Below are 22,527 nucleotides of genomic sequence, written 5' to 3'. Positions count from 1 at the left end.
ACTGCTGTAGATATTTTAGAACACAACCTTTAACTTATTACACTTCACCTTAAATTAATAATATTAAACTTCTCAAATAATGCAAAAGTATTACAGCATTTAACTCCATTTACATGATTTCTGCCTTATTGCTATTGTCACCATATATTTTAATTAAATATGTATTTTAAAATCAGAAAAGACCTTATATTGTTATTGTTTTAAATAACCAATACCCATTTTGAGTTAACCCCATATTTAATTTTCCTGTTTCTCTTTATTACATTTCTGTTTCTCTTACTACATTTTTGTGTTTCCTGCAAGGCTCATTTTCTTGATTGTAAAAAAAAAAAAATCCCTTTAATATTTAATACAAACAGCTTTTCTGATTACATATTCTCTTAGTGTTTCTTTGTGTGAAAATAGAATTAAGGGTTGGATGTTATTTAAGTGCTTTATAAATATGTGATTTCATTGTCTTCCAGCTTTTGTTGTTTATGTTAAACAGTCTTTCATTAGTCTTATTTTACTTCTTTGAAAGTAATATGTCAGTTTTTCTCTGACTGCTTTAAAAATTTTCTCATGGTATTTGGTTGTCAGATAATAAATTTTGGATGCCTAAGTATGGTTTTCTCCATATATATCCTGCTTAGAGTTTAGACCATACCATATCTATGGATTTGTTTGTATTAAAAGCTTATCTTTCAGTGCTTATTAAATATTAATTCTGTCAAATTCTGTCTCTTCTGCTTCTTGGCTCTCAAATATACATACATCGGAAATATTCACCATGTCCCATATGTGTCATATTTTATTTTAAGTTTTATTCCTCCACATTTTTTTTTCTTGCTTTCCTTCAACCTGGATATTCTTTACTGACTGAACTTCCTCTATTCTCTTCTGTCACATCTAATATTCTTTGAAGCACTTTTGTAAAATACTTAATTACATTTATTGTATATTTTAGTATTGAATTTCCATCTGATTCATTTTTTTTAGGAGATTACAGATCTTTGGCAAAATTTTCCCTATTTTTTATGCCAGATTATCATAGTTTTATTTTCTGTGAAATAACTTCAATATCTAGATTTCTTATAGATTTTTTTTCTTTTTTTTCTCTTGGTTTTGTTTCCTTTGATCTTGTTTATTGTTAAGTTGGTAACTTTTTTATTGAATTGACAGTATTTTGCAGGAAAAATATTATAGAGACTCGATGATATTATATTCCTTTAGATAGTATTAAATTTACCTTTAGCAGAAGATAAAAAAATAGACAGATCACTTTGATCTAGCTGTGTTGGATTTTAGCCTTTCATTGGGCTGCACTATTTCCAGTTTGCACTATTCTCAATGCTTACTCTTATTCCTAAAACATGGTAGTTACTCTGTGAGCAAAACTCTCTGTGGTCTAAGCTAAAAGCTTGAAATATTTAGCAAGACCCCTGTATTTCTGAAGGGTTCTTAAACTCATCCTACATATTGTGAGATTATTTATATATGTGATCATATCTCTAACCACATACCTGGTGATTTCTACTTGTTTTCATACAGTGTTCTTTGCACCTGCAGTATTCCTTGCATATACAAGAAACAACAAACGCGCCAGGGAAAATTGTGAACAGTATTTTGAGCTCATTTCTATATGGTTTTCTTCTCTTTGAGATCTCAGCCCTTGAAAATCCTGAATGCCTTGACTGCCTGGAAATCCATGCTCTGTCTCCTCTGGTGAGAATGCTTCAGATCCTAAGCAACATGCTTTTGGATTGACCTTTAGGCCATGCATTAAGAATTATCATCTTCCTGAGGGAAAAGAGTATGTGAACATGAGAATCTGTGAGAAATACATCAGTGTATTTCTCATCTCTCTAGCAGAAAAGAAACCAAACCCCACCCCCTTCAAGTTCTGTGTGCCTTAGTCAATCTCTTATGCTTTGAAACATTTCTTTTATATTTTGTGTCCTTTTGTTCTGTTTTACATTCATGAAAGACCTAATCGGATACAAACTGTTCTGTCATGGCTAGATGCAGAAGCTATCATTATGACATTTTTATTGTCAGATTTCTCCTAAATAATAATACAACCAATGACCTCGGATTTGTTAAGTAAATTAAATAACACAGTAGATTCATTTACCCAAAGGGAAAGCTATAAAAATTAAAAGTCAATTTTTATTTTTATTTTCATTATTTTTATATGCTCTGATTTCCCAAATATCTATAAACTGATGCCTCTGATTTTTGTGAGGGATGTAGAAATAAAAGAGACCTAATTTTCAACAATCTAATATCTAAATATCTAATATCTAATATTTTTTTAAAAAAGGTCATATGTTGTATGATTCCATTTGCTTGAAATATTCAGAATAGGTAAATACATAAAGACAGAATGCAGACTAGTTGTTGTCAGGGACTGAGGGAAGGGTGAAGTGAAGAGTAAGTGCTTAATGGATAAGAAGTTTTATTTAGAAATGATAGAAATGTTTTGAACTAGATAGATGTGATGGTTGCATAACATTGTAAATGTACTTAACGCTACTGAATTGCTCACTTTAAAATGGTTAATTGTTGCCAGGTCATGGAAGCAACCTAAATGCCCATTGACAGATGAATGGATAAAGAAGATGTGGTACATATATACAATGGAATATTACTCAGCCATAAAAAGGAACGAAATTGGGTCATTTGTAGAGATGTGGATGAATCTGGAGACTGTCATACAGAGTGAAGTAAGTCAGAAAGAGAAAAACAAATAGCATATATTAACACATATATGTGGAACCTAGAAAAATGGTACAAATGAACCAGTTTGCAGGGCAGAAATTTAGACACAGATGTACAGAACAAATGTATGGACACCAAGGCAGGGAAAGCAGCGGGGGGGGGGGGGGGGTAGTGGTGGTGGTGTGATGAATTGGGAGATTGGGATTGACATACATACACTAATATGTATAAAATGGATAACTAATAAGAACCTACTATATAAAAAATAAATAAAATAAAATTCAAAAATTAAAATAAAATAAAATGTTTAATTGCATGTTATGTGAATTTTATCTCAAACACATTTTATATATGGACATATATTAAAGCTGTTATTACTTTCAAAAAATAAATAAAAGTGAGTTCTTTTAGAAGCAATACTAATCAATAAATTACCAAAATCTGAAAAGCTACAGTAATCCTAGAACCATAAAGAAAATATAGAGAAAAAAAACTTTAATGCATTTTGTTTGAGGGAAAAGGCAAAGACCATCAAGGGCAAGGTACATAAGGAAAGACTTCTTGTGAAGAAAATAACGAAAGGAATATTAGCTTGCAGTAGGACCCTGGATTGCTATTGGGGGAAACAAAGAAAAATATCAGTATTTAATATCAATCTGAGCCTTCTTATCAGTACTAATAACTCATTATAATAGGACAGTTAAGCTTTCTCATGATCCCCTGGTTAATACACAAATTTCCAGAGAGAAAGGACATGGCACGTATGACTTTATCCATATGTAAAATGTCTTAGTACAAAATGACTATAGAAAAAAAGCCATGATTGAAAATATTCAATCAACAACTTCCACCACTTCCATTTTCCATTATCTATCCCCAAATTATCCTCAGAAACTCACAATTTAGGCTTCCCAAATAACCTACATTTTATGAATACTAATATGATTTTTATATGTATGTGCATACCTGATCACACAGACACAATCAGAAAGCGGCAACATTCATTCCTACTTAAGAACCGTCTAAGCACTATACAAATTGGCTACTTCACTACTTTTATCCAAGAAAAATTATTAAGTCAAACTAGAAATTGGCACAGATGCAGATATAACAGTCAATCCAGAGACAATATATGAGAAGACTTAGGCTAACTCCCTAGAGAGTTTAATAAGCAAGATAAGTTACAGGCATCCACAGAATGCATTAGAGATATGTCATCCATTGGCAGATGCTTTTAGAATGAAAGCCTTGTTCGAAATGAGGGATCTGTGTGATACTAAAAGGATGCCAAGTAACACCAGAATGTCCTGGAATTGCAGAAACTACTTTTATCTCAACGGTGGGAGCATTTGACTTCTTGGAAGAGCAGTGGTTCTATCAAAAACATTGTTTGAAAATTATGGAAAAAAAAAGAGAACAGTACAACATATTAATGCTCACCATATGACAAACCATATGCCATCTATATTCCTCAAGCCATATTTCCAAAGAACACTGATAGAACTAATGTCGAATATTGCAGCATATTTTATTTAGGAAAACTCATAGAACCAAATTTTTAGGTTAGTTGTCACTATGGTTAGGATATTCCAGCAAGGCAGAGCAATTTGTCTGGTATAATCTATATACTAAGCATCTAAATATTTTTCATCACAAAAACCAGACCTTATCATGAATTTTAAGGTATGAAAGTGAGGTTTAAAACTAAAGGAAAAGATCACCAGGAATCAAGTCATCTTCCTCAAGTCCTCATTTATTTCAGATTCTCACAGAAGTAATTAAAGAAATAAAAATATCAGGGAAAAGTCTGTATGGGCATTCTAAGCTTAAAAAGGGAATCATCCACTTTTCAAACACAGTATTGTATTAGTTTTCCACTGCTGTGTAACAACTTACCACCAACTTAATGGCTTAAAATAGCACCCATTTGGTATCATAGTATCTACAGTCCAAGCCTGGCTTAATGGGAGTCTCTGCTTTGAATCTTGCAAAGCTAAAAATAAGGCGTCTGTCTTAATTCCTTTCTGGAGCTTGTGTTTTTGTTTTCCCATGCTTATTCAGCTTACACTCTTCCTTTTCTATATACTTGACCTTCTCTGTAGGAAGTTCAAAAAAGTTCTCAACATAAGCTGCCCCTTTCTTCTAGGTTAGCAGGAAAGTGTCCTCTCTCATGCTTCAACTTCTTTTAAAGGGCTTGCCTGATTTGTCAGTCTCACCCAGGTTAATCTCACTTTTGATTAACTCAGACTCAACTGACCAGTAATGTTGTAATAGGAGTGATAGCCCATCATATAGATAGGTCTTGCCCACTTTAAAGGGGAGACAATTTTATAGGGTGTGTTCTCCAAAGTATGGGAATCCTGGAAGCCATCTTAGAATTCTACCTACCATAAGTTCTTAATGAAGAGTGCCCGGCAAGTAAGACAACGTTTACGGAGGAAGTAACTAGCCTTGGATCCGTTGTATTTGAAATAAGTAGAAAGAATAAGTAGTGGCACCCATTATGAAATTTAGTTTGGTATGTAAAGGGACCACATATGAGAATGTTTAAGGGGGCCACTAAAAAGTACACCATGTGATAGAGCTCAGAGCTTGAATACAGAGAGAGAGACAGGATCTCCCAGTAGAGTTCACGGTTTTTCCAAGACACTGGGATTCCATAAAGAGGACAGGACTGATGAAGCTGGATTACTTTAACACATTCTTCTTCCTTTGCTTAAGAACTGGTCACCATCACCTTTCCCATGATAATTTTAAGAACCCTAGAATTTTATGGCTTAACTTTATCACCAATTTCCTTGCTTTAACTTGTACAGTTATTCTTGCAGAGGGATGGTTAAAAGTGATTTTCCATCTATTACTCATATATTCACTGGTATATTAGGCTGAGACTCAATGGGTGAATGAGGATGATTGCTTGTCAAGGTTAACTCTAAAATTCCCTTATTTAACATCTCTATATAAACGTTTTATGACTTTAAATTTAGAAAGATTCATTTTCATTCTAAGTCTTTCAAATTTGCCTGACCCTTGAACAAGCTAAGATCAAATTTGCTATTTTAACTATCTAAATAAATAAGTAGAATATTGGATCCCAACATATAAATGTATTACTGGGGTTTAATTTGAGAGATAATTAAGATTAGTAGGTAAATCTTTTTAAAATTAAAACCCTTTCATCATTTCTGCTGGAGAGAAAGGAAGAATTATTTTTTCTATCATCTTAAAAATCCCCTTTTAGACAACAAATATTTGAATTGCTAATCGCTTCATTTTTGTTTACAAATACTTCTGTACAAAAGTTAAAATAATAGAAGGATAATAGAATAATCTGTTTACATCATCACATTACAGAAACAGAACTACAGTTTAGAATTATTAAACTACTTCACATTTCTTATTTGCTATCAGAAAATTTAACATTCAAATAATAATAAGCTCTTCAAGTGAAGACACTGAGACAAGATCAGTGCACATATGTAGAAATTATCCACATCTAACTTGTCTAAAGAAAGGATCCTCAGGTACAATAAATTACTTAAAATCAATAAAATATCTTGAAAAATGTTGATTCCATCTTATCCTACAAGATTTATGATTTTCTAATTTCATTTGGATCTGGTTTTCAGAAAACCAGAAATCTTGCCCAGTGGAATGTTCAGATGAGTCAAGAGCAACCTAGCTTTCCATAAGTCTCTACCAGTTTGGTCTTAGCATTTAAGAGCTCTGATGAGCAAAAGGAAAATAAGAATAACTAGAAACATTAAAAATCAGCATAATTCCAGCCTCTATGTAGCGGCAGAAGTGTATATTCTAGGCCAACAAGCAAAATTTTGCCAAAGCTCCCCACCCTCTGGCTCTAGTTAATCCTGCTAATACCATGGGGAAAAGAGGGGTAGGGGTGGGGGTAGGCTGGGTCCTCAAATACTCTGGACTTTGATGAAGGAGTTGGGCCATGAATGGTCCTCTAATGAAATAATTTTTCGTGTAGTAATTTGATTATACTTTGTAGAATGACAATTCTGTAAGACAGAGATAGGATCCCAGGCAATAATTCCTTTAATCGTCAAAGGTTATCTGATGTCCTTCAAAAATGCACTGAAAGATCATTAGCAGTAATCAAGCTGGAAAGATTACTCTTGACTTTATAGGAAGGATGAATTTCATTTTCATTTCATTTTCTAAATAAGAATCTATAGGACTTAGAAAAAGTCAACTCTTCTGAAGGATTAGATTCTTTTCGTGGTTCTTTATTGACCTCATTTTCAAAAGGCTGCTTCATTTCTAAGCCACAGTTTCTGTATGGTTGTTTTTATGTGCAATGATTCATCAACTGCCATGTGCCCCTCAGGTAAATTTATCAACTGTTCACCATAACAGGCAGAGCCTTATTTTTAACAGAAATAATTGAAAAGGCACCAGGGGTTTCTTGAGAGCTCTGACTATGCCATTGCAAGAACACCATTTCCTGAATCAAGTCAATAATAGAGCAGCATGAGAAATAGGTTCTGAGCAACATAATTTTTCAGGGGAACAAGAGATACCAGGTAATATTTGGAGAATACTTTGTGATCTTCAAAAAAAGGGGAAGTATATAAAATGTCCTTCCCAACCAAGTCCAGTTGTTTACCACCAACATTTCAGGGCCCCATCTGCCTGTTCATGATTCCAATTATTGTAGGAAAATAACTCATGCCCTGCTCATTGAAATTCCTTATTTTATTATATAGTGACAATATTATTTATTCTGACCAATCTACTATTAACCCATACTAATCTGTGGGGCAATGATAATTACCATGGTATGAGAACTAGGTTTTAAAAGGCTTTGCTATTACTTTAAAATATATGCATGTGCTTTTTGTGACTCCTTTATTTCAGCTATTCAAGCAGGCAAGTATATACTCTAAATATGATAAGGGGAATGAGTTTATTTGAATGAAAATGTAATATTTTGTAACAAACAAAGCAAAAGAATAAGTTTGTTCTTGCACATTTAGTTATTTATGTGAAGAAAAATGCACTCCTGAGAAAACTGGTAATGGGGACAGGCACAAGCAAAACATAATTCCAAAGCTGCAGTTTGAATAGCAGTTATTTTTATTGACTCTTGTGCATAAAAATATGTAGCTCTTGATTGGTTGAAGATTGTGCCTTGAACCACTTGTTTTGTCACTTCCGTTCTTCATTTCTCTTGCTTTGCTTATACCTTCCTTTTCTCTTTTTTTTTTTTCCCTACCTAATTCACTGTAAAGACTTATTACTGGGAGAGAAGACTGTAAAATGAAAAGTGGTATTGGTGAGAATAGGATTATTTTTCCTTCCTAAGGCTGAATTGTGACTTCAGAGTGGCATAGTAGAAAAACATAGGAATACCCTGTCCTAGTTTTCTAAGAAAATTGCTTTGGAACATTTTCTAAGATCAATTCATTAATAGTAGAGCTTATTAAGAAACACTTTGCTACCCTTAGCCCATATTCTTTTAAAAACACAAATGAAATGGCCTGTCAGAATTTTCAGTCTGTTTTCTGACCAGATAAAACTGTTAAATTATAAAGTTTCTTTTCATGGTTAACCTGTTTTTGCATGAACAACCTCAGTAAAATGGTTTACCAAGGATATCATAGTTATAACATGTCCATGGGGGTTGTGAAAATAAAAATACCCCAACTATCTCACAGTAGTCACCTCTGAAATTATACTATTTTATCCTGTTAAAACTGTTGCAAATGGGACAAATACACATTTTATTTTAAATAGCATTTTGCACTTTATTTTAGATAGCATTTTGCATTTTATTTTGCTTTTTTTAATCAATAATTGATAAATTTTGAGTGTTTATTTAATTCCTTATAATGAAGCCATGGACACACTATCATTCCTAAATTGTTACTGCATGTTTATATAGAAACAAGAAATAAAATGGATGACGCGAAGCATATTGAAAAGACTGCAAGTGACTTCTTGGATATGTAAATAGATAGCTGAATTAATTTCTGACCATCACAATGATAAATTATGTTCTTATTTCAAAGGCTTATGTCAAGTAAACAAAATTCTGTTTGCTCCCTTTCTTCTTACACTTTGGCTTCTTTCTCATAAGTTCTATGTCCTATTATTAGAAGAAAAATTAAATAATTCCCTTGAAGTTAAATTAGCCAAGTTATAAATTGTATTTTGTCATGAGTTTTCCAGGACTCCTAAATAGATCTAAAAGTAAGTATATTTTTACATGTCCATTTCATCAGTTTTATATATATACATATTAACTTTTTGTTGGTAGTTCTCTCTACTATAGCAACAACAGAATCCCTTCTCTTTTTCTTACCAAGTTAAATGTCTGCCTATGCTATTTTTCTAAAAACCTGTGCTTAAGATCAAGTTCTTAATAATTTGTTAATAGTTAAAACAACACAATAAAACAACCAATATATGAATATTTCATGTAGTATATAGGCATACCTTGTCTTACTGCACTTTGCTTAACTGTGCTTCACAGATATTGATTTTTTATGAATTGAAGATTTCTGGCAAGCCTGCATTGAGCAAGTCTGTCTGCATCATTTTTCCAACAGCATTTGCTTACTTCATGTCTTTGTGTCACATTTTGGTAATTCTCATAATATTTCAAAATTTTTTGTTATTGTATTTGCTATGGTGATCTGTGACCACTGATCTTTGATGTCACTATTGTAATTGTTCTGGGGCACCATAACCTGTGCCCATAATAAGACCGCAAACTTGATAAATGTGTGTGTTCTGACTGCTCTACCAACTGGCCGTTCCCCCATCTCTCTCCCTCTGCTCAGGCTTTCCTATTCCCTGAGACACAACAATACTGAAATTAGGCCAATTAATAAACATACAATGTCCTCTAAGTAGTCAAGTGGAAGGATGAGCTGCATGACTCTCACTTTAAATCAAAGCTAAAAATGATTAAGCCTAGCGAGGAAGGTATGTCAAAAGCTCAGATAGGCTGAAAGCTAGGTCTCTCTCATGCCAAACAGTTAGCCAAGTTGTGACTGCAAAGGAAACATTCTTGAAGGCAATTAAAAATGCTACTCCAGTGAATGCACAAATGATAAGAAAGCAAAACAGCCTCATTGCTGATACAAGAAAGTTTAGGTGGTCTGTATAGAAGATCAAACCAGCCACAACATTCTCTTAAGCTGAAGCATGATCCAGAGCAAGGCCCTAACTCCTCTTCAGTTCTATCAAGGCTGCAAAAGGTAAGGAAGCTGCAGAAGAAAAGTCTGAAGCTAGCAAAGTTTGGTTTATGAGCTTGAAGGAAAGAAGCTGTTCTTGTAATGTCAAAGTGTAAGGTGAAGCAGCAAGTGCTTATACAGAAGCTGCACCAACTTATTCAGAAGATCTAGCTAAGATAATGAATGAAGGTGGCTAGACTAAGCAACAGCCTTACATTGAAAGAAGATGCTATCTAGGACTTCCATAGCTAGAGAGTAGACATCAATGCCTGGCTTTGAAGCTGACTCTCCTGTTAGGGGCTAATGCAGCTGGTGACTTTAAGCTGAAGCCAATGCTCATTCACCATTCCTGAAAATCCTAGGGTCCTTAAGAATCATGCCAAATCTACTCTGCCTGTGCTCTATAAATGGAACAACAAAGCCTGAATGAAAGCACATCTGTTTAAAACATGGTTTCCTGAATATTTTAGGCCCACTGTTTACTGCTTAGGAAAAAAAAATCCTTTCAAAACATCACTGCTCACTGACAATGCACCTGGTCACCCAAGAGCTCTGATGGAGATGTACAATGAGCCTTATGTTGTTTTCATGCCTGCTAACACATCATCCATTCTGCAGCCCACAGATCAAGAAGTCATTTCTACTTTCAAGCCTTATTACTTAATAAATACATTTCATAAGGCTATAGCTGCCATAGCTAATGATTCCTCTGATGGATCTGGCAAAATAAATTGAAAACCTTCTGGAAAGGATTCACCATTCTAGATGCCATTAAGAACATTTGTGATTCATTGGACGAGTTCAAAATATCAACATTAACAGGAACTTGGAAGAAGTTGAAACCAATGCACGTGGATGACTTTGAAGGGTTCAACACTTCAGTGGAGGAAGTAACTGCAGATGTGGTGGGAAAAGCAAGAGAACTAGAATTAGACGTGGAGCCTGAAGATGTGACTGAATTGATACAGTCTTATGATAAAACTAACAGATGAGGAGGCACTTTTTATGGATGAACAAACAAAGTGGTTTCTTGAAATGGAATCTACTTCTGGTGAAGCTGCTGTGAATATTGCTGAAATGACAATATAGGATGAAGAATATTATATAAACTTAGTTGATAAAGTGGAAGCAGGGTTTGAAATGATTGACTCCAATTTTAAAAGACGTTCTATTGTGGGTAAAATGCTACCAAATAGCATTACATGTTACAGAGAGATCCTTCGTGAAAGGGAGAGTCAACTGATGCTACAAATCTCATTGCTGTCTTGTTTTAAGAAGTAGCCACAGCCACTTCCGCCACCTTCAGCAACCACCGCCCTGACCAGTCAGCAGCCAGCAAAAAGATTATGACTCCCTGAAGATTCATATGACAGCACTCTTTAGCACTAAGGTATTTTTTAATTAAGGTAGATACATTGGTTTTTTTAGACATAACGCTATTGCACACGATAGACGACAGTACAGTGTAAACATAACTTTTACATGCACTGGAAAACCAAAACTTTGTGTGACTGGCTTTATTTTGACATTCCCTTTATGACATATACCTATAAACATCTCATTTGAACCTCATAACAACCACAAAAGTTAAGTACATATTATTATTAAACCATTTGATAGATAAGAAAAGTGAGGTTATAAGAGGTAAATGTTATTTTTCTTAATGTCACTTAGCTGATAAATATCAGAAGAAGAACACAAATGCAGGTATTCAGACTCAAAATTTCAGTATGCGCTAGTCTCTGATAGGATTTGCAAATATAAAGATGAATGAAATATGTCCTGTCCTTCCGGAGCTCACAATCTGTTGGCTTATAATTATGCTTAGTGTTCTGTGGGTGGGGGAAATGGTGGAAGCTTTTAATTCAGTTTGACCTAGTCTGAAAGAATTACTGAAAACTGTCATCCTGAACTGAGCCTTTAAGACTGAATAGGAGTTTGCCAGATAAAGTCTATTGGAATGGGATAGGGATATTCTTTCCTAAATGATGAAACAACATGAGGCAGGAAGGAGAGTAGACTCAATTTCAGAAAGATAGAAGAGGAATGAAATAGCAAGTGTCAGTAGATGAGCTGGAGAGTTAAGGTTAATGAGGAATTTGAATGAAAGGGGTTTTATCTGGTATGTTATAAGTAACCATTAAAGGGCTTTAAGAAAGTAAGGATGACATTGCATTTTTTCAGATTTCTGATAAGTGTGAATATATTTGAGGAAATGAGCCTAGGGGCAGGAGGTCCAGTTAGTTGTCTATAAAAATTACCCAGTAAGAGTTGTTAAAGGCCTGGACTAGGATAACAGGAGTAGGATTGGACAGGAAAAGATATTTGAACAAGATTAAGTGGGTAGGAGTTTACAAATGATTGGATTTGGGAATGAGTGATTCTAGGTTGATAGAGTGAATGGAAGATAATGGGATCCCCAACTGAATAAAGGAGCACATGAAAAGCCAGTTTTAGAAAAGAGAAAGTGTTTAATTTGGGACAGAATTAGTGATGTTAAACATGTTCTTATGAATTTAGACCTTCAGAACAGCAGGTGAAAAACTTGGTACTACATAAATTTGGAAGTCACCTAAGTATTTGTGAACATTAAAAATGAGAGTAGGGCTTCCCTGGTGGCGCAGTGGTTGAGAGTCCGCCTGCCAATGCAGGGGACGTGGGTTTGTGCCCCGGTCCCGGAAGATCCCACATGTCGCGGAGCCCGTAAGCCATGGCCGCTGAGCCTGTGCGTGCGGAGCCTGTGCTCCGCAACGGGAGAGGCCACAACAGTGAGAGGCCCGCGTACCGCAAAAAAAAAAAAAAAAAAAAAAAAAAAAAAAAATGAGAGTAAATTATATCTTTCAACAATTGCATGTCACGTGAGAAGGGCAATGAGCAGAAAAAAATAAATCTGAAGAACACTAAGAATTAAGTACCAGAGCAAAAAAAAAAATAGGAAAATATGAGGAATAAATGGCACGGTATCAGTAGAGTTTCAAGAAGAAAGGGATGGTCAACAACTTCAAATATAGAAAGTTTCAGTAACTGAAGGTAATATTTGGATTTGGCAAAGGTTAGAACATTTTTGGTAAAAAATCATCTTCAGAGGTTTGTGCTTCCTTTGAATCCTCTGGGGAAATTCTTCTTTTCCCTAGTACTACAGAATTGTGATTGTTTTTCTTGCCTTATTAATTCTGCAATGAGGTGCAGAGAATGATATCAGTAAGATAAGGATTCCCTGGCCCCCTCACTGTCCACTTCCGTCTTGGCAGTTTCCACTCTCAGTGTGAATCCCTGAATGGAAATATAATGCTCAATAAACAACTTCTGACTGTGGAATTCTTAAACCAAGCTAGTAAGTCAGATGCAGTCTGTAATTCAGTTCTGTATGAATGGAGGACTACGTATCCCAAAACACTGCTGCACGTAATCCACACACTCTTAACTTTTTGCTTGTCGACAATGTTCTCTCTGCGTAGACTTTTCCTCCTAGGAGGTGCTGCCATTATATTAACACCTATTTCTGTTCCTGGTGGTTAGTGCAGTGAATATACATTTTTTTTTTTGCCTGGCACCTAAAGCCCCTCTTTAAAATGGAAAATTCGTCACGTTTTGAATCCTGGTGAGAGGAAGAGTTCAGAACTTCTACTGAAGTTGACAGTTTCAGCTACTTGCTCTCCCAGTGTTCAGATGTCTTGCCCGATTTCTCTCAGATCCATTTCCTTCCTTTCTCTGCTCAGCTAGCTCTGTATCACAAGAAACTACAACAAACTTCTGGAGAGGTTAGGCCAATGGAAGGCATTGATGGATGTTTGGAACTTGGAAGGCATGCAGAAGCTGGGCAGGGTAATTGTGTCTCTATTATTCTGTCTCAGGCAGCATATCTGTCACATCTCATCCATAGCTCAGTCTCCTGGGACAATTTATCCCTCAGGGTCTCAACTTTCTCCAGGCATTCCTTAATTTATTTTTAGTTCCAATCAAATCTCCCTCTCTTCTGAGCTCTGGTAACACCCATTTTTCCTCTAGCCCCAGGAGTGTTACTAGCTTCCTTTTGTTTCTTAATTTCTGGATGGGCTCACTGTCTTCGGTTTGGCTACTCAGCTCTTCCAACCCTGCATTACAGATCCAATATATTTGTAAGACTAAATGGTTTCTTGGTCTTATAACTAGACTAGACCCTGACTACCTCACTCAGCCTCCTTTGTAGCTGGGGTGCAGGTCTGTGTCTCAGAACCCATCAATCATATGCATTTACTCTGGACTTTGGAAAGGTTGCTGTTGCCATGATAAAGAGACAACGAGACAGAGAACACTCTCTGGCTGTTATACGAGTTTCAATGTTGGCTGCAGTGTTAGTGATGCTAGTGATGGGGTCCATTGCCCCATTCCATTATTTTCAGGGGTACAAGCTTTAATGTCCCATGGCTTGGAGCACTGTTACCTCCTCACCGAGTTTCTCAGCCTTCTAGGAAATTCTATACACTATGCTTCTAATAAATTCTTTGCCTAAGACAAAAGAATTAGTTTCTCTTGCTTGCCACTAAGAACACTGACTGATACATATTGAATCCTAGGAGTTACAGTCTTAAAACCAATACAGAATAAGAAAATGTAGGCAATTCCCTGGTGGTCCAGTGGTTAGTACTCTGCAATTTCACTGCAAGGGGCACGGGTTCGCTGGGGAACTAAGATCCCGCAAGCCGCATGGCGTGTCTAAAAAAAAAAATGTGAGAGAAATAGTTTTAAGAAATGAGCCTGATTCTGGCCAGCTCTGACAGTTCCAGTGCAATTCTACCTGACAACATCCTTGAGTTCCAGATTTAGAGACAGCAATTTGGGATGTTCTGGGTCAGAAGGCAGAGCAGGTATAGTACAGAGGTATCTGTAAATCTCTCCAGACACCAACTTAGTTCCTCTCTTTAGTTTGTAGCATTGTTGCCCAGATTTGTGTATCTACATTCAGGGCTATTTCAGTGGAAATTTAGGAGATGACTTGGCATTGCTCAGTAGCCAAAATGTCACCACAGTGCCCAGTCCCTGTAAGTCATGCTGCAATTGATTGTTTATTTGGCTGTCTCTCTAATGGGACAATGAACTCCTTAGCAACAAACACTGTGTCACTTTGCTCCACATTCTAAGACCTAGCACATTCTAAGACCTAGCAGAGAACAGGAAAGATATTCAGCAAATATTTACTGAACAAATGAATGGATTCTGGAAAACCAGACTGAGAAACTAAAATTTTGTTCTGTTTTGTTTCTGAAAATAGTCACTGAATTTAGAACATTGTCTTTGGAAAGAGTACACAATGCTTTTTAGTTCAGCTATTCTCAGACTCCTCCAAGCTTCCTCCCTCATATTTCTTTACAATATCCCTCTTGTGATTGTTCAATAAAATGTCATCTCCACGAAAACCTCCTTGTAAAGTGTCAGTTATTCCTTCCTTTGTGGTACAATATCACTTTGTACTTATGCTAATTATAAGAATTGTTGTATCACACTGTGTAATTCGTCTAATTGTCTGTATCCTCTATTAGACTTGGAATATTTCAATGACCAGAACCATGGTGCAGAACCTGCATCAATCCTTTGCACAATCTCAGGCATATTTTAGGACCAAGGTTCTTCATAGATTACTTGGAGGGATTCAATGAGACTGACTTTCTTCTTAATGCATGCAAAATTTCATGCAGACACATGCTCTTTTTTGAAGAAAAGATCCATTTAGTGTTTTTAAATGTTTGTTGTATTTAATTTAATCAATCTACATATCAAATATGTTTTTGTTTTCTTATAATTTAATTTTTTCAATACAAACTGCAATACAACATTAAATCTGATACAGTGTTGTTTTCATGGGCATTCTTTCCATAGTAAAATGTAAAATGTTGGGATAAAGGAAGAGAAAGAAAAACAAGGAGAAAATAATCTGTTCTCTAGATCACTGTTCTATAGATTATTATTTTTATTATAATGTTCTACCCCATCTCCTTTCTCTCCACTAGGCAAGGGATTTCTCCACACTGCTAAGATGTTACCTATTATGAAATGAGATGGAAAGAAAAGCACTGAAGTAATAGTTCTGATGACTCCATTGAGGCATTAAAGTCATTTCAACTAAATACTCAATTTAAAAATATATTGCTGATTTTTCTCACCAGAGTTTTTCAGTCCACAGTTCTTTATTTGAACTTCTTGAGGTCAGATGGGTTTTCAAATGCTGTATTTTTTCTAAATACTAAAAAGGTAATAAAATGCATTTACTGCCTATTAAGCAGTACCCTAGCAGAATCTGGGACAGCATCCCAAGATCCAACACACTAAAAATGCTATAGAAAACTGTATGGATATTCAGACTGAGAAAGATAAGTAAAGACTATAAATAAACCAATGTCATTCTTTGAAGTCAAAATTTGAAGCCAAATTAGGTCAGGTTTTGCAGACAAAAAAAAATTAGTTTTCAGAGTTATTTTGGATCTTGGAAATCAAGGCTTGTATTCAACTTGCACTACTGGGCTCCTTATTATGAATTTTTCAACTGAATTATTTTTCTTAAACTATACCAACTTCAAACTCATAATGGAGCTTATGGAATGCTATCACTGCCAAAAGAAGAGTAGATGAAAAATAATGAGTTATAGGGAGTGTGGAGAGAATAAACCTCAGCATCTTAAAATGTTAACTACTACAAAAATAATTCAGAGTTTTAGAATTTATGTATGTCACATACATAAATACACAAACATGCACACACACACCGGATAAGCAACAGCAAACATAGAGCACTAAATGGCATACAGGCATGGTCAAGGTTACTTTGGATGCTGTAAGTTAGAGGTTGAATGAGAAAGTATGGGGGAAAAAATGGGATATGCAACAAGGAGACTGTCATGGTCCCTATAAACTTACCATAAGGATATCAGACTCACCAAGCAGTTTAAAAAAAAGAAAGGGCCAAAACCTTCTGAACATTCACAAGTGTTCAGAACAGAGGTATTCACAAAACTTCTGCTCATTGTGGACTTAGTGGTTAAACAGTCTTTAGCAGAAAGTTAAGGTGCAGTTTCTGGGTCAGTCATTCTAGTTTAAGTATCTCTTTTCCCTTGATTTTCACAGAAGGACCCTCTCTGAATGAGTTTTTAAAAACTCAATAGTTTTTAAAAACTATTGGGAAAAATTTCACTGAGAAAGTAAGAGATAAGCAATATAAGCATCCTATTAAAAAGTAATTTCAGATGACTAGAAGCAAAATATACAAAGACAAGGATGTGAAAAACGAAAGAGCGTTCTTTCATGCCTACCATGAACATTTTAAGTTAAATGCTTTTCTAAAAAAAATTTAATTGTACTGTCAACAATAAGGACCTTCTCAAGAGCATATTAACCGAAACATAGGGACCTAGTTCACTCATTAAAATGTTTCATTACTCAGACAATGTGTGTTACCTATTGATTATTATCAGTTACAGTTCCTAACACAAATAAAACTTAGTCACATTTAAAAATCAGATTTAGCAAAGTCATTTTTGGTAATAATGTCCTTATAAAAGTATTTCAAAAATCATACATTTTATACATATATATATCCCTTCAATGGTATTATTTGCCTGAACTCAAATTATCAGGTGGATGTAACCAAACTAGCATGGGACACAACCAAATTCTACTTGCTCCTTACGGAGAGGTGAATCATACCGCGGGGATCTGGGATGCTGGAGACCATATTCTCCACTGATACAATTTTCCCCCAAATATCCATTCTTTTCCTCGGAATATCCCGCCATATTCTTTCATCATGAGTTATTAAAAGAAACCCCTCTGAGGAAACAGCAGTACCTATCAGATCACTGATGTGATGGCTTGAGCAGAGTGACAGATGGCACATGTGCTTTACACATTCTCAGAGTGACGTAATTATAATCGATGATTGTCCTATCTTCCACATTTCCCCTAGGGAATACTTCTTTCCTTGTTTGATTTCTTTTCTTGTTTGCTCAGCCTCTCTCTGGAATTTTTACTTTTTCAATTCCCTGCCTTCATATTGTTCCTTAATTCCATACCCCTTGTTCTTCTGCCTCCTTAGAAGTCCAGTCTAAAGCAAGCATATTAGAATGGGAAATTTAAATACAATGGCATTAGAAGATAAATAAATAAATGAACATAGCCTTTTTAAATGACAGGTTTCTTGACTGAGAAACATTCTAAGATAAAATGCAGCTTACTAATTACCATAATTATGTTGTTTATATACATTAATACATGTATACAATGCTTGAAAGACTTTACGTGACTAGTGTTCACCGTAAGCAAATATTAGTCAACACTTATTTTAAAAAGAGCTATATTAAAATTTTAAATGAAAATTAATACAAAACAGAAATAGAGAGAGACTCAGAAAAGGAAGAGAAAGAATGTGGATGGCATTTATAGAGAAAACAGTATCACTGAAATGGTTACTACATTGTATCATTTTGAAATCATAGTAGAAGATGCCGCTGATGACTCCACCCCCACAAGTCTGGGAAACAGAAATATTACAGATGTTTTACAAGTAAATTGATGAAACACTGAAGCTTCTGAAAATTTCTGGATAGGAATGGTTTGTGGAAGCGGTTGCTCTCACCCTTTCCCCACCACTCTCAACACACACATCCACACATATATATACAACATGAAGTGTCATCACACCATATTACAGCATATCAAGAAGCCACTCTATGTTTGTTAGCTTAAACAAATGTATCATTGAACTCATCATTTTTATTATAAAATAATTCATCTCCCTTCATAGTTTCCACAGACGTCCATGAAACTTCTATGGCAAGAATTCAAGAATTTAATAGGCAACTCACTGATAAAAAAAAAATGAAAAGAGAAGATAAACTTTTTTTGAGAAGCATAAAAAAGTACTAGTCTAAATTAATAGAGAAATTTCTAACTGCTATGATCAGATTCATCTATTTAAATATTACTTAAGAATTCATTTTTAAATTTCTATTATCAGGATTAGTTTCATTATGTAAACGCATAGTTCTTCTCCTAAGAAAAGGTTTAACGTTAGTGTATACAGTTCACAAAAGTGTTTGCTAATGATTCAGAATTTGCATGTAAATATGCATAGTGTTATAATGCTTGGGGAAAGGAAAAAGTGAAAATAAGAATACAGCTACCAGGGACTCCCCTGGTGGCGCAGTGGTTAAGAATCTGCCTGCCAGCGTAGGGGACACAGGTTCGAACCCTGGTCCGGGAAGTTCCCACATGCCGTGGAGCAACTAAGACCGTGCACCACAACTACTGAGCCTGTGCTCTAGAGCCCACAAGACACAACTACTGAGCCCACATGTCACAACTACTGAAGCCCACACACCTAGAGCCCATGCTCTGCAACAAAGAGAAGGCACCGCAATGAGAAGCCCGCACACCACAAAGGAGAGTAGCCCCCACTCACCACAACTAAAGAAAGCACAAGCGCAGCAATGAAAACCCAATGCAGCCAAAATTAATTAATCAATTAATTAGTTAATTAAAAATAATACAACTACACATATTCTACTTGATATAAATCTCTGTAGATTCAACATTGTCTTATCAACTGATAGATGATAATGCCTTTGAACATTTGACAAGGTTTATAGGCAACTGAGGGGGGCACACTGCAGAAAGTTAAAAATTGGTCTAATCCTAATTATTTTGATAGTTCAGTTGTAATCAATGCTATGTAGATTCCAGACAAGCACATGAAAATGAAGTGATGTGGAATATGTAGATAAATTGTCATGAAAAACCCATTAGGGGAAAAAAAAAAGATTACAGTCTCATCGAACACTGGCCCAAAAGGAGGGAATTTAAAAGAAGCTATAAACCTCCAAGTATTTAGACAAGTTATAAGTAAAAGTTTATGGTATGTTGGGTGAGTATCAAATAGGGATCACCACAGTAAGCAAGTTGTCCATTTAGCACAGAACTCTGAAGTCATGAAAAATGGATATTATATACTATCATTCCTGGTTGAAATTATTCCTGATAATCTGGAAAGTGAAATGAGTTTTTTCAATTAGAATTTGTTGAAGCACATTTGATTGTGGCAGATAAACTAGTATCTTTTCTTTTAATCTCTCAGCTGAACTCAAAATTCATCCACTTGAAAATTATCTTCCACTAAAAATCTATGCCTCTTCCTCCATCTTTCTATCCACCTCTAAGGTTCTCCACGTCAGATTTCAGCACTATCTTCAAACAAGTCACTGTAACCCCACACCACTCTCTTTTAACAAGCTCTGCTCTGTCTTATCTATCTATACCAAATATTTGAGGTTTTTCTGTAGGTTTATATTCTAGTAATTAGAGAAGAATATTAAAGATTGAGCATCTAAAAAAGTTATACAGTTGCTAAAAATAATGAAGTTCATAAATGAAGTTAGCTCATTATTTCCTTCCTTCTCCATCAGCATCTTAACTTACTTTGGAGCTACTCCTACGCAGCACGTTTCTCTGTCTTCACTCACAGACGTTGCATAGTTTTCCCTACATTCCTAGGTTCTCACCCACTTCTCATATTCTCTCTCTTTCAGAACCAGTACACACTGAGGTCTATTAATAATTGTCATAGATATAAAGTATAAAAGCCCTCAAATGAATTTCAGCATCACCTTTTTGCAAGAAGGACAAACATCTGAGGTCATTCCAGCAGAGATCTTAATTTACCTCATAAAGAAGGGCAGAACAACTGTCCTCTGGCATAATATTGTAAGCTAATCACTGGAAATTCTGTTTTCCTCAATTTCATCAGAAAGACCATTTAACAAACCTGAGCTTAGCTCACTTTTTTAAAATATGGAAAGGAACAAATATAAAGTTGGAAGCAACAAAACTGTAAGCATTTTTAACTTATAAACTTCAAATGAAAAAAAGAATGTAAAAGTATTTCAGATTCTGAACTGTTTCACATTCAAAAAGCAATATATATTTCTATAATTAATATTTTTATTGTTGAAATTTTTAGACTTAAAAAAATCAGATATTCCAGTATAGTTTGTCATTGTTTTTGCTTATAACTAGGTATTAATCACTATAAAGTCTTTAAAGTTTTCCATTTAGTGGTATCATTTTAGATTACTAAGTTAAAGTTGCTCTTTTACATGAAATCCTTAAGAGAGGAGATTATTAAAATATGGGTTAACTCATGTTCTGCATAAGTCTAAGAAGCAAGCAGAAAGAAGAGCAGGATAAAGTACACTTACAACATGAAAGAGCTGGAAATTATGAAGTAACTTGTAAGGGATTTTAAATCATACTATAAAAGGGACCCTTGAGTTAAGAAAAATATTCAAATTAGTTATCCTATTAGAGATACAGTACAGGAAAAAATTGCAGATAGGGCAAATACTTTATTCATAACATGCTAACTAAAATTTTAAAAGCTGAAGCAATATCTTATACATATGCCTCAAAGATAAATATTAATGAATAAAAGAAATTTCCATAATGGTGAATGGGAAAAAAATCTATAGTAGCAAATCAGCCTATGGTTTTTTTTGTTTGTTTGTTTCCTTTTCTTTTGTCTGCTATGTGATTTCAATAAAATTAAAACTCTTTGAGCATTTTTCCTACGCTCATATTTTATGACAATGTCTAAGTGAAGCGCAGCTGGCATGCTCCAAGTTCGCAGCCATCGCTGATCACACCAGTGGATCTAAACAATCTTTCCTCTTCTCACACATGAGTAGAATCTCACTTTTTAGTGGACCAATACAACAACTGATTAACACATTTCTAATGAAATTTATATACCATTTTTATGTATTTATCTCATATCCTATCCCTGTGTATTCCCTACTGCCAAGAACAGTAAGTTTAATTTAGTAACACTAAACTCAAGTAAATTAGTATGTCTAATTGACTCTAAGTTCTGATTTATAAAAAAGTCTCTTCACTAACTGAATGTGCTTGTGTGTAGAACTTTTTGGAATCTCATGCAAACTAAAGTCACAATGATATTTCCTATTACATATTCCTGAAAGGAAGCAACCTCAGTGATAAGAACAGAAGGGTCTATAAAGAATAATGCATAATGCTTGAGCAATGCAAATGAAAAAAAGTCAGTGTCACAATCCCTAAGTATTTATAAATTGTGTGTGGAAATTACATTACTATTAAGAAAACATTTTAAAATACACTGCCTGGTATCAAAGTATGTTTAATTTAAAGTGTTCATATTTTAGACTCAGAATGATGGATTCAAAAAGCATTTTATGAAGTACAATATTTTTTTATTTAAAAGAATAAGTAAAACATAAAAGTTTAAGATATATGTTTGTTACCACATTGCTGCTTTTTATAGGGGGTGAGTCGTGCTATTTGGATTAATCTATGGAATGAATTAAAATTTAAAATGTCATTTTCAACCAATATCTTATTTATCTTTACAATCCTTCTTGCCCAGTACATAGCATAGTGTGGTTTGTTTTTGTTTTTGCCATAATCGGTACCTCTAAATATTTTTAAATTAAAATCTGTTTAGTGAGTAAGAAAAGTTCATTTACTATAAATGATGAGATGGAGAAGTTTTAAAGATAGCCTCTGTAACTATGTGACTGGGAAATAGAATCATCTGAAAAAATAAACAAAAAAGTTTCTGGTG

The sequence above is a fragment of the Phocoena sinus genome, chromosome 9, assembly GCF_008692025.1.
Source record: "Phocoena sinus isolate mPhoSin1 chromosome 9, mPhoSin1.pri, whole genome shotgun sequence".
Classification (NCBI taxonomy): domain Eukaryota; kingdom Metazoa; phylum Chordata; class Mammalia; order Artiodactyla; family Phocoenidae; genus Phocoena; species Phocoena sinus.
This window is presented reverse-complemented; position numbering follows the sequence as displayed.